The 14,736-nt window shown below is 37.8% G+C and overlaps 1 protein-coding gene across 1 annotated transcript in view; it reads left to right on the top strand.

Moving 5' to 3' along the window:
- Positions 1–9,643: 9,643 nt before the first annotated feature.
- Positions 9,644–14,736, top strand: part of tenm1 (teneurin transmembrane protein 1) — a 209,271-nt gene continuing 204,178 nt past the window's right edge. The window contains 1 exon segment of the mRNA XM_067439223.1: positions 9,644–10,043. The gene's annotated coding sequence lies outside the window, so the exon portion shown is untranslated.

Genomic DNA, 14,736 nt, shown 5'->3' on the forward strand with positions numbered 1-14,736 from the left:
AAGATTTTTGATATGTTGTAATAAATTGACTACTATTAGTTTGCTATCCATGGGATTATCTCCCACAAAAGTGTAAACACTGAGCCCCCTCAGTACTAAACATTGAGAGCGATTTGCTCAGATCTGTCATTCTCTTTGCAGCTCAGCCTATAGCGAGAGTTTGGGGTGTAGCTACTCTATAGTAGGCGCAGCCTGAAGGTGTTTAGCCAGTGTGGGGCCATGACTAATGTGTCACATGGGAAAATAATGTCAGCTTCGGTTGCAGAAGTGCAAACTAAAATTCGCTGCATTTAGACTAAGGGTCATAAACGAGGTTCATTACCATACAGCATCATCATGCACCCATTCAGCTTTTAAAGGTCCCATGGCAGCATGGATTTTTAAAATGATTTTATGTTTCCTGAGGTGTACTTATATTGTTAGTATGGTTTTACATAAAAAATGTCATAATGTAGAAATAAAAGCCTTTTTTTCCTGTACTGATATTAGCCCTCTGGCTAGAATGCACTGTTTCAAGGGGTGTGTCTGCTGTGAGACTTCCGTGAAAATGCCCAATGTTGTGATTTGCTGACATCTTTGCATTTAAAATGAGATTATGTGGTGGAGGGGGCGTGGTTTAGTCAGGCACAAGCAACAGCTGCAGCACTGCCAGTCCAGAAAGTAAGAGCTGGGGAAAGATTGCTGAGGAAGTGTTATTGTACCAGGTTGTTGTGAGTGCGAGTTTATTTTGTTTGTATCTGACAGCTCTGAATAACACGAGTGAACTTTGCACCGTTATTTTCACAAAATGCTTTCACCACAACTAACAACAAACACGACATCGACATGAATACAGTAAGAGCTTTTGTTGAGCTGCTTCAAGGCGTTACTCATTATAACGACAGTTTGAACAAGTGTGCACTGCAGATATACGTGTGATTGATCTTAACATTATAAAGTGTTCTTTGATCGCTCTCTGAAGTTTAATCATTTAAATAACAGATTTGTTTCATGCTACTAACAGAAACTATGTAAAGTTGATAGTTTTAGTCACTTTCTTGATTCACTGATGCATCAAGACAGCCAGCAGAGGGACTGACAGTATTAAATTATTAAGAAAGAAAGTCTGTGTGGACTTATGAATCCATATGATAAAACCTGTGCTGACATCGCGACTGATGAACTGAATATTTTCTCTACTAATTCTCTGGGCGGGCAAAGCAGAGGAAGGGGCGGTAGCCTTTCATGGTATGATGCCAAAACAGGAGAATTCAAGATCAGCTCGTCTGAGCTCTCATTTTCTCAAAGGCAGAGAAAGAACTCGGTTTACACCGATCAGAATTTCTAGCCACTTGGGGACAATATTCAGGCTAGGGGAACTCTGAATGTTAAAAAACCTCAAAAAAATAAACATTTCATGCCATGGGACCTTTAAGAATTTTATTACCTACATTTAATTTTGCCATTTAGGAGATGTGTTTTATCCGAAGCAACCTACAGGTTAGGAACATCACAAGCAATGTATCATAAGAGTTAAACAAAAAATACTTGTAGTATCGTAATACCAATGTTCAAGAGTAAGATATATAGATGTATAGGATTATATTTTAGGAATTGCATTTGATTTTTGGTTGTGATTAGGGTCAAGTTGGAAGAGCTGTGTCATTCCTGACTTTTTGTTAATAAGACAAGGTGTGGAATGAATGAAATTACATTAAAATGTGAATTAAAATAAACTAATAATTCTTTAAAATTAAAACCCAAGTACAGTTTGCTTGAGTTGTAGTTGTATACTGCACATTCAATTTCATTGTAATTTTTCAGTCTGATCATCACTATGCCAGTCTTACTCAGAGAGCAGAGCACTTGAAGTGTGAACTTTAAAGGTTGCAGGGCAACCTTCACCTGTGCCTATTTAATAGTCCCTATATGAAGCTAGATGCCAGAGAAAAGCGTTACTGCCAATTTATTTGGAAACAGAATGTTATGTTGACAATGTACCTGCAAAACACTTGTTTATATAGTATTAAATATTTCCTTCTTTGTCTTGTTTGTAGTGGAATGGAAGTTGAGCCCATTGCACTAGTGTACAGTATACAAGTCCTGAAATGCAGGTTTAATTTAATATGCTGAAAATTTGCACTTTTCTTCCATACGGTGACATACACCAAAGTGTAATGATTTATCTAAAAGGAAAAACAATAAAATAAGTTGGGTACTTGTTTGAATTCATTGGTTGATGATTGGATGGAGGTCAATACGAAGTGGCATTCGATTATTAGAAAAGGGCAGGTTTTATGTGGACAAAGGCTACGTTTACACCGGCAGTTTCTGGGATTGACAACCACATTTACTTACTGGTGTGAATCTTGAAATGTCCGGTTCAAACAGTAACTTACAGTAGCGTCTCGAATACTGTCTGTATGAACGTGCAACGGGAATCTAGCCCACATTCTCTTACTAGTAACCATAGAGGCATCAAAGGCATCAAAGATGGAGACATCCATAAAAATGAAAAGTCTTATCACTATCGCTATCGACAAGAGTCCAAATAAGCCACATGTTCATCCGTAAAAATTTCAATAACTGACAGCAGCTTATATATCTCGTTGGGAAGTAGAGCGTTTTAGTCTCGTGTAGAACACAAAACTGATGGGAGAAGAACAGTGACTGGATCTAGAACCAAACCTGCAGATAACACATTATATCCCCCTTGCTGTAAGTTACCAAAATCGAAACCACACAAGAAAACCTGCAACACACGGAGGACATGCGTTTGTGTAGTGCAGAGTGGCTCTCGCACTGTAAATGAAAGACCACTTGATGTCCAGTGCAGTTTCTATTCACAGTGCGGGTTTTCAGAGAATGTGGTTGAGTTTGGTTATAGAGTGCAGTTGTCACTCACATAAATAAACATACTGTGTATGAATTCAATCGTATTATAGGGATAGTTCACCCAAAAATGGAAATTACCCCATGATTTACTCACCCTCAAGCCATCCTATGTGTATATGACATTCTTCTTTCATATGAATACAATCAGAGCTATATTATGTTCTAGCTCTTTCAAGCATTATAATGGTATTGAATAGAAAGGTTGGGGGTGCGGAGTAATAAAGGCCATCTGAAGCGAATCAATGGGTTTTTGTAAGAAAAATATTCATATTTAATCCATTATGAAGTAAAGTACCTAGCTTCTGGCAGGCCGACTTCCGTATTCAACTTACGGAAACATTGTAACGTGCACGAAGAACTGCGTGAGGCATTACACTTTCTTCGTAAGTTGAATATGGAAGGTGGTCTGCCAGAAGGTAGATATTTTACTTTATAATGTCAGTGAATTATGGGATGATTTTCATTTTTGGGTGAACTATCCCTTTAAGGACTCAAATACAGGACTGACAACCATATTGTGTTACTTTAAATATGGCCAAAGCGACTGGAGTCTGCACTGTAAAGAATTTTGGTTGTTTTTTGTTGGTTTAACTTAAAAAAGTAAGTAACCTGGTTGCCTTAAAATTTTGAGTTTATTTAAATTAAAAATTTGAGTTGATACAATGAAGGAAATTTGTTTAATAAATTGAAACTCAAAATATTTGTATATAAAATAAATAAAATAAAAATGGATAAATCATGAAAATAGCACTATTTGGCATGTTTCACTGCATCATCATAAAACACACAATTACCCAATATGCTTACAAAATCTTTTAATGATATTTTAAATATCATCAAAACATCAAAACAATAACATCAAAAAATGTTCATTGTATTAACTCAAAATTTTAATTTCAATGAACTCAAAATTTTAAGGCAACCAGGTAAAAAAAATTCTAAATAATTTTTTACAGTGTGGCATACATCACCAGAATTAAGTCTGGAGTTTTACTAGAAGATTGAGTTATGCATTTTGATTAAAAATTACAAGGTAACACAAGATCATTGGTCACAATAAGATCAATATCATACATTAAGAAAATAGATTGGGAGAATATTTAGCATACTTTATATAAAGTAGCAATGCCATTTTGAACATATCTGTAGACAGTGCATATATCAATAATGGTTTTTTGGATCATTATATTTGTTTACTGCTGCTGCAGAGATACTAACACAGATGAGACTCAGGGCCAGATCCAAAAATGGATGTCTTTCTCATTATATGGACACTTGCACACACTCAAGCCACACACAGATAAACACTCCCAAGAAACCAACTGACAGATCAGAGAGGAACAGGTGCATGCTGGGAGATCTATACAATCAGTTAAGAGACCAACTGCATGTTGTCAGAGTACAAGCCAACACACACAAACGCACACACACAGCCTTCTAATCTTCAAGCTGAAGTCTAATCATCTGTTATTTTCCTGTCATAAATAATGGATCTAAGTGTTCAGAGTGCTGCACATTCACTCTTTTAGATGCTAATGTTAACTTATTCCCCCCAGACCATTTAGTTAGCATACACACATATCAGAAAAAAATATAATAAACTACATTGGAAAAATATCTTACAATACTGTCTCGCATATACACACTTTCACTTCAGAGAGTGTGCGTTACTGCTAAATGCATTAAACCCACGTTTAAGCACTCTATCCTATCCTTGAAATGGCCTCGTCTGCATAAAATTACCTTCCAGATTCTTAAAACATGGTCAAAAGTGCCCAGTCACACATAAGAGGCATCACAAATGCCTAACAACCTGAAAATTGCGGGATATGCCTCTGATGGATTCTGGAAGGTTTTTTTTGTTGTTGTTGTTTACATGGTTCCCAGTTTGATTGCTTTGAACAGCATTTACCTTACACCATCACCAAGTAAACAGCAACAAGTACAACATACTATTTAGTAAAACCATGCAAATTATGAGATCATGTGTCATGAAAAGCGCAATCAAGCAGGAAGTCATTGCAGTGTGATTTTGATGTATATTTCATTGATACCCTCGTCATATTCACTGCACACTTTGGAGGTTAAAGAAAACACAAAGGAACACTGCATCTCTGAAACTATCCTTCTGTTGAATAGTATTACTTTAGAAATTAGTAAATAGTATAATTTATGAATTAGCAATTTATACATTATTTGATCTCATATTCGGTCAGTTATTTTGTATTATTTTTGGAGCATGCACTGTAGGGGTGTCGAAATGAATTGTTTCTAAGATGCACAGACGAGGACGATTCGGTATCGGTTCAGTAATAGACCACAACTGATTATAATGTACTGATTTTTTTCTGACGTCATTTGTAACGTACTCGCTTTGCGGTAGAATAAAATGGCAGAGGGAGGCGAGATAAGAGTGCAAGTAATTAAAAATGCTCTAGCTACTTTAAAAGTCGACATCTGGGCACATTTCAGCTTTAATAAAGAACCTAGTTAGCATGACCTGGAGAACACACGCGCTGTGTAAATCAAAGCTATGATTTATCAAAACGATTTCATTTACACTTGGGCACAAATGTGTCTCTGCAAAACAGATACAAATGCACTATTATGCAGATGTAACGGAGTTCACATCACTGAAAACAACAGATATGAGCTGCATTTTATTGATCAGCAGTTGGTAAGATCATTCAGTTTATTACTTTTAATGAAGATGATTGTGTGTTGAGTATCTGTGACTTTCTTTCGGTAGTTTGTGCGCTGGCTTGATGAAGAGATACGCTGCTGCTCATCTGCGGCAATGCACGCTTCATTGGCGCCGTCATATCTGCCTATAACGTCATATAGCATATAACACGCTCACACGTTAATTTAAAATTAAAGTAAGTAAAATTTACATCTGTGGTTTCAACAACCAGATGCATTTAGACTTTAGTTTTGACTGTAATGTGGCCTCGACCACCTCCTGAAGTGTCTTTTAGTATTTTGTGTATTTGTTCTAAATGCTCCTGTTGTCTTCTGTGCCCAGACTTGAGTTTTGTTTGATTAATTCAAGAAGCATGTTTTTTTTGGAGCAGGTAAAATGAAAGGTTCAGTTCATATAACTGACTGACAAAATGTTATACATGAGGACGCAGTGCATCATCAATGCACCATGATGCATTGTGATATCGAATTGAATCGAATCGATGGCATGATAATCGTAATCGAACCGAACCGTGAGACCAGTGTAGGTTCACACCCTTAATGCACTGTCATTTAGGTTTGTTTTCATAGTCTTTTAGCTTCTATTCATCAGTTCATATTTTCCTTTGTTCAGTTTTCCCGCCACTCTTTAGTTGTCATGGTTACTGATATGATTAGTTATTTCAGTTCAGCTGTCGATGGTTAATTAACCTTATTTTACTAAGTACTTAAGTTCCTGTTTTCAGTGTTGATGGTCCGGTATTGTCTAAGTTGAGTTTTCTCTGATGCCTTCGGTTCATTTACCTTGTGGATTATTAAGACTGTGTTTATACCCTATCTTCCTCATTGTGTGTTGGCGATTGAAAGAGCCCCCCCCTGCAGACTGGAAGCTTCCACTTGCCACGACTTGTGAGCCTCTGCTCATTGAAGAGAGAACAGCACACACCATTGCCCTGGAGCCAAAGCACCTAAAAAAGTGTTAGCAGGGGGGTGAGCCATCCCCATCCCTCGCCATGGGAGTCCCTGTGGAATTCGAGAGTATGGATGCAAGCACCTCCCTCCACTGAGAGAGAGTACTGACTGGACTGATTGGACAGTTTTAGAGAGTGTGTCCCTTGTTCTGGCTAGAATGCATTTTGTCTTCTCCAGTCTTGTTAACTACGCCCAGCCTCCCTTTCCCAACCATCTTTTGAGACTGCCATCAGGACTGCGTTGTGCAGTTCTCCAATTTTCCCCTCAGTCCTCCTCAGCTTGCACCAAGTCGCCAGCGTTTCCCATCAGTCTCGCTGTGTCACTTCTACCTCCTCTCAGGGGCATGAGCACATCGCTCTCCGAACCTCCACCGCTTCGGCATCGGATAGCTCCACCCTCCCTCAGGCTTCACCTCCACCGCGGACCGTTGACTGAACGTCTGATGCATATGGCACACTTATGTGGAAACACTTCAGGAGTTTCTAAGTCGTCATCTGATTGGTTGAATTCTACAGGATGCCTGCGAGACGCGTGTGTTGCATTCTTTAATGGTCCATCTGGAAACAAATGCCGTGATGCCAAACCCCCTCGTAGAAGAAGAACACTGTTGTGTTTACAACTGTGACAATGAGCTGTCAATCTAAAGGTCTGGCTACACAAGACCTGATCTCGAACCTTTTCTTTTTTAATCTCCTTCATAATATTTCACTTTAAAATATTATAGAATAGAATATACTTAATTGTCCCATTCCTGGGAAATTTGTCTTGGACATCATGACACGGCCAGTATACAATACAGCACAATGCATACATACATAAAAAGCCTACATTCTAATATATGAAATACAGCATTATATCTCAGACATAAAATACTATATTTAGGATTTTGACTGCATTTGGCACAAAATAATTTTTATAACGATTTGACTTCAAACACTTCAAAACTCTAAATCGTCTCCTTGATGGTAACAAATTAAAATGCATATGTAAAATGTGTCATCAGCAACATTTTTTTTTTAGCTTGCTTAAAAATAGGTGTCTCATACAGCTCTTGTATGATTTGTTTATCCTTCAAACTTATTATTTTTTTTACATTTTTAATGTACGTGAGGTAGGCTATATGAATATTGAAATGGGTCCGATATGTTTTCTGGTATGCGCCGACTTGCCCATATGTGCTATCGTGTCTCTGCCGGAGCAAACTGTGTGTGTGTTGTGGTGGTTTACGACTTCGCGTAACACTAATGTGAAACCAGACTTTATTCACCCCAGTGGAAAGCATTACACACTGTCTGAATCGTTCCCTATCCCATCATGTAGAAAATAGTATATGTGTGAACAAATCACAGATTTCAGCTGTAGTTTCAGCGTCTGTTTATAATGACGGCAGGTAGGATGCTTGGCAAGATTCAGATTTTAGAGAGCATTCGATTGGACAGAAAATCTGAAGAGAAGCTGAAGTGCAGCATGATGTCAACAAAATCATTGCTCTTTATTGGTGGAAGTGAGAGAATCTTAGTTTTGAATGCTTATAATCGTTCTAAATGTTTCTCATTGTTTTGGAGCACACTAGTCTTACAGTAAGGCTAATATATTCATACTAAAAGCCAAAAAAACAAACAAAAAAATGTCAAAAGATTTCATGAGGATTTTTAAATGAATGATGTGTCTGCAAAATAACTCCCAACGGATCTTGAGGACACTAAAATGTTCAGAAACGGTAAGTCTGCTATATGTTTAACACTGCATGTCAGTATAGTATAGTATAGTATAGTATAGTATAGTATAGTATAGTATAGTATAGTATAGTATAGTAGAGTATAGTATAGTATAGTATAGTATAGTATAGTATAGTATAGTCCTATTCACACCACCTGCAACTTTGTTGGCAAAGTTGTTATTCTGTTTGAAATCAAATGTTTTTATACTGCTCAATAGCATTATTGAAGATGAACTTAGGTCACCTTAAGAAAGATGCAACATAATGGAAAATGCATTAAATGTTTATGTATATGATTTGCTATGTCCTTGGCTGATCACAGATATGCTCCCATTGAGTCATTGATATATGTATTGATGTCCAAACACAACAGATTTGTTTCCATTTAGTCTTAGAGCATATTGATCCCCCAACACACACACACACACACACACACACACACACACACACACACACACACACACACACACACACACACACACACACACACACACACACACACACACACACACACACACACACACACACACGCACACACAATATGTAAAAAAAAAAATCAGGTCTCCAATTGAACTTTTTCAAGTGACTGATCCCATCAAAATTTTTAGTTAGCCGAATTGAATTTCTGTGAATTAAATTGCATCAATCCGCATAATTTCAATTTGGCCAACTGAAAAATGTATAAATTCACAGAACTTCAGTTCGGCAAAATGAAAAATTTAGATGGGATCAGTCACTAGAAAATGTTCAGTTGGAGACCCCCAAATTTTTTTTAAAAAAGTGCACACAACTATCCTCAAATTCCAATTATTCTTGTACATGTACTGTATTCATTTGTAACACACACACACACACACACACACACACACACACACACACACACACACACACACACACACACACACACACACAAACATGAACCCTTTGTTTCTTGGTGGAGACTTTCTTGGAGGTTTTCTATTGACTTCTATTTTATACAAGGCTAATTATTTTCTACCCCCATTATTTAATATGTTCATTGATAATTTTTGGTGTGGGACCACTAACTGGTAGGCCTACCCATGGTAGATGTGATTTTGTGTTTTATTATATGCTTAGTTTTCTGGCTCAAACACTGAGAAACCGCACGGGCCCTTATACTAACAGCACAAACTCTCAATAAGTAGCCTAATATGTTTTTAAAATAACTGGGTAGCCTACTTTTCCAATAACATGTGTTGTGTATTGTATATGCTTATCTAACTAGGCCGCAGAACACATTCCTAAACGATTATTGCCAGTGTTTATCCAGTGTAGCAGCGGTGTTATTAGGAAATCAGTCACACTGTGGATGTTTCCTCGGCGCGCGCTCTGGTCGGACTTGTGCTCTGAGTCGGCCGCTCGCGCCGGTAGACACGCGCAACCCGCTCCCCGCTCCTGCTGCCACACCCCCTTTCTCACGAGCGCTGAATGGTACGTCCCGGTGATGCCGAACGTGTCAGACAGTAAAAAATCCGTGAAGACTTGAATTTGAATCCTATCCGCTCAGAATACGACGCTCCCTCCGCGTGCGAGTGTGCGTGTGTATAAACAGCCGCATCCCGTTTCACTCAGCATCCGCTCTCGCGCGTTTCCCGGTAACCGAGCACCGCGCTTCTGCCGTCTCATCGGAGTCACCGCGTCTCCGACTGAGGCGCTCTGCTTTCTGAAGGATAATCGCCAGGATTCGGCGTCGGACCCTTTTCCCACATATCTACCAGAGATTAAATGATCTATCCGGGGATTTTACACTGAATCATGCTCAGCGTTGACGAAGGTAAGGAGCAGAACCTTGGTAAACATAACCGGTTCTCCATAACTGCGTGTGCTTGCTCGTATACGCTGAATACAGACGTGAATCCATTCTCAAAACGAATGACTGCGGTTCATCACGGTCCGTTTTCTAATAAAGGCTTCTCTTCTTTTTAACCGATACGAAATAGAGAAACTGCTATTGAGAAAATGCTCGGTCATTTTTTCCCTGCACAGCACATCTGTGTAACTGATCCTAGGCTCCCCCATCTCAGACATTCACAAATAAGCAGCAGCCGTTAAAAAGGCTTCGGTTCCCATCCATACACCGCGAGACTTTCTCATTTTTAGAGGCGAGCTTTCCCGCCGTCACCGCGCGCAGATCATTCTTGACAGTATCGACTGGGCACGAGGCACCAATTACCCGCTGCTTGTGAACTTGACTGACTGAATGCGACCTTTACGGTCTTTTACTCTTTAATTGTGATGCATATTTCCACGAGTTATGTGCGAGAATACAGCAGACGCGTCTAAATCAGTTTGAGGAGATTTGACGAAGGAATATGAACACGGTCTCGCGCGCGACCAGGTCACCTGCACGTCTCGACAATTGTAGGCTACTGGTAAATATTTAAATTTCATGGGATTTTCAGCCCTCCAGCTCCTCGAATCCAGTTTTATTAATGTGTTGTTCTTCACTTCCCCGTTAGTGTGTGTGTGTGAGTGGTCTGCGACACATCTGTGCATTAGTACTCCCTTAGAAAGAAACCGCTGCTAACATGAATAGAGTTAGTCGGGAGTTTAAATGACCATGCTTTTGATTTCATTTTTTATGGTTATACCAGAGGAGAAGGAGGGACACAAGATAGTGTTTCGTATAATTCACCACTAAATAAGTAATTTATAGCGCTCTAGACGTTATAAGCAAAAAAAATAATAATAAAAAATACCAGGGCACTCCCCTTTGCATAGGCTACATGCACGCGCTCGTGTGTGTATGAATAGATTAAATCAAAATAATTATGTATTAATCTTAAAACTATTAACATGTAATTTTTTATATTAATCAGATTTAATATTAATTAAACTTTATTTGTTACCCTCTGCAATGACAAATCTCATTTTACCACCTTAGGGGAGCCCCTTTTCAATATGTTAGCAGAAATGATACAGAAACCAGACAAACATACACACACACACACACACACACACACACACACACACACAACATAATACTTTTATTTGCATATTTAAATAAAGCTGTATATTTAAACATTTTTGTCTTTCCTTAAAAAGTATGTTTTAAAAATAACATTATTAGTTTAAAGCAAATTTAATGCGGATGATCAAAACTTTGGCTTGTGATACACAGTCTTTGTCTAGTGAGAGCAACAGGACACTCTGTATGGGCTAACATTTACAACGAGAGTACCAGCATTTGATGAGAGTTTCTGCTACAGAATTACCGGTATCCACACTGGAGTTATGGCCCACTTTGGGTAGTGACTAATACTACATTTGTCTATTTTTGTGTGTAATGGTGCTAAAATATGTATTTTTATTTGTGTGGTGGATTGTTAGTTTACATTAGTACATTAGTATTGAATACTCGTTTTACATTACAAATTTAACACACAAATTAGTCTAAGTTTGGGGTTACAGAAACCACAGTCTTGCTCATGTGCCCTCAAGTAAGACACCGCAGGTTGCTCCAGGCACATTATCTCAGCAAGTGGTTAACAGTAAGTTGTGAAAAGCAAGTGCTGAATGGCAACTATGAAAATGCAGTATTTTTGTGCTAAAAATGGTGTGCGTGTGTTTGATATGTCAGTCTGCCTTAGGTGAATTAGACTGAATTAGCCTTTTTGTGACATCTTGTTATGCGGAAATATCTCTGAAATGCAAAAACTGAAACTGCCTACTTGATTAGAAGACGCCACTAAATCAAATGTAAAATGCCTTATTATTTGTGCGATTTTTCTCTCCTGATCTTTTGATTAATATGTAAGGCTGTCCATATTTTAGGAATTTCTATTACTAGGGAGATATTAAAGTTTGTCAGTCTGGCATGTAGTCCTCTTGCATTACAGCTAGCTAATTTCTTTATCTTGTGTGGATTGTTGTGATTGGGAATATTAATCCAATACGTTATTATTGACATCAGACTATTAGACCCTAATGTAGTGCCACATTTGACATTACAGATGTTTGAGTTGCTCATATTCTCATGTATTCTTGTATTACTTGTATTCTCATATCTAAAATATATGCTACAGTACACCTTTCTTTTCCCTTTTCCCCTCTGTCCCCGTCTTTGTCTCTCTCTCGCCTTATGATGTCGAGATTTAGCAGGGACGGTAGCTACCCACGCTGGCATTAACCCCCTGCTATGCCTCACCCTCTCTTAACAATAGAGGTAAAGACCCGGAGGGGTTCCTGCCTGCTCTCTCCCACTCTCAGAGTCCTGCGTTCAGCTTTCATTAACGCCCTACTCACTGGGAGAGAGCGAATACTGAGAGTTCTTAGCTTTCTGACAGGCTCCACCGGCTTGAGAGGCTAATACATCATAGGCTAGTGCCGCCCAGGGGTACTATTGTGTGACGTTTAACATTTATTAACGACATACATTTTTACATACAGACATACTTGTTGCAATAGTAATCAATTAATTTCCAATCGAAAATAACTCATCTAAACAATGCTGGTTGCATATTTTAACAAATGCTTTCAGTGAGGTGTGGATATAGTAGTGGTTGGCGGATATATCGACCGATGTGCAGACTCATATGAGTGCCCATTCTTTGTCTTCATTAATTTACCGTCTTTGTTCAACAGCTCTGTCTAATAATAATAGAATGAAGTATAATACTTTTTTTAATGCAAGTAATATGAAAATGTACATTTAAATAATTTAAAGGGTTAGTTCACTCAAAAATATAAATTACCCCATGATTTACTCACCCTCAAGTCACATGACATTCTTCTTTCAAATGAAAACAATCACATTTATATTAAAATTTGTCCTGGCTAATCCAAGCATTATAATGTTATAATTGTTTGATGGGTTTGTGTAAGAAATGTATACATTTTTAAAACCAGGGTTTGTACAAAGTGCCTTAAGTGCTTGAATTTGACTTTTTGAAATTTAGGTATTTTAAGTAAGCCATATTTATGAAAAGGTACTTAAATTATTGAACGACAATATGTGAAATTAGTGGTTCATGTTATTTATAAAATAAAATGTTCATGCAAAATTAATGTGCCAGCCCATGATCTGATATAGATATAGAGCCATTTTGTGTGAATATGAGCATTATATTGCTGCATAAATATAAATGATAGTATATTATATAAATTTCATTCTTCAGGTCAATCATATATTCATGAGAGAAAAAAAAAATCAGTTTAAATAAGGAAAGCGATATCTTTGTCATAGTATATTTCAATAGTTAAAGGGTTAGTTCACCCAAAAATGAAATTGATGTCATTAATGACTCTCACCCTAATGTTGTTCCTCACCCGTAAGACCTCCGTTCATCTTCAGAACACAGTTTAAGATATTTTATATTTAGTCCGACAGCGTATCCAAGTGTAGGCAAACTATACTGTCCATGTCCAGAAAGGGAATAAAAACATCATCAAAATAGTCCATATGTGGCATCAGTTAGTTCATTTGAATCTCTTGAAACATCGAAAATACATTTCGGTCCAAAAATGACACAAACTACAACTTTATTCAGCATTGTCTTCTCTTACGTGTTTGCTTTCAATCCTCAAATAAAGATTCAAACGGTTATGAATCAGCTTATCGATTCATGATTCAGATCGCGTGTCAAACTGCTGAAATCACGTGGCCTTGGCAATCCGAATTGATTCACTGATTCCTAACCGTTTGAATCTTTATTTGAGGATTGAAAACAAACGTGGAAGAGAAGACAATGCTGAATAAAGTCGTAGTTTTTGTCATTTTTGGACCAAAATGTATTTTCAATGCTTCAAGAGATTCTAATTAACTAACTGATGTCACACATGGACTACTTTAATGATGTTTTTATTCGCTTTCTGGACATGGACAGTATAGTGTGCATACACTTCCATACGCTCTCGGACTAAATATAAAATGTCTTAAACTGTGTTCCGATGATGAACGGAGGTCTTACGGGTGTGGAACGACATTAGGGTGAGTCATTAATGACATCAATTTCATTTTTTGGATTTTTGGCGAGACCGTGCTCATATTTCTCCGTGAAATCTCCTTACACTGATTTAGATGCGTCTAACCCTTTAAATTCTCTCACACAAAACACTTACACTACGTCCGACATCATCGTCGTACCAGTTATGCTTTTTTTGTAAATTGAATATGAAAGGTGGTCACCTGGAACCTAGATATTTTACGTGTAAAATTTGGCTAAAATGCATCGCTTCATTTCAGAAGGCTTTTCTTAACACCCCTGGAGCCATGTGGATTACTTTTATACTTTGTGGGCTTCCATTTACTGGCATTATAAAGCATGGAAGAGCCAGGACATTTTTTTAAATATAACTTTTAGATTGTATTTGTCTGAAATATAAATGTCATATTCACATAGGATGGCTTGAGGGTGAGTAAATCATGAGGTAATATTCATCTTTTTGTGAACCAGCCCTTTAAAAATGTATTTGAATAGGCTAATTTTACAAACCTCACAAACTTTGGTGTAGTGTACTCTGTGTGA

This window comes from Pseudorasbora parva, chromosome 3, assembly GCF_024679245.1.
Source record: "Pseudorasbora parva isolate DD20220531a chromosome 3, ASM2467924v1, whole genome shotgun sequence".
In the NCBI taxonomy this organism is placed as follows: Eukaryota; Metazoa; Chordata; class Actinopteri; order Cypriniformes; family Gobionidae; genus Pseudorasbora; species Pseudorasbora parva.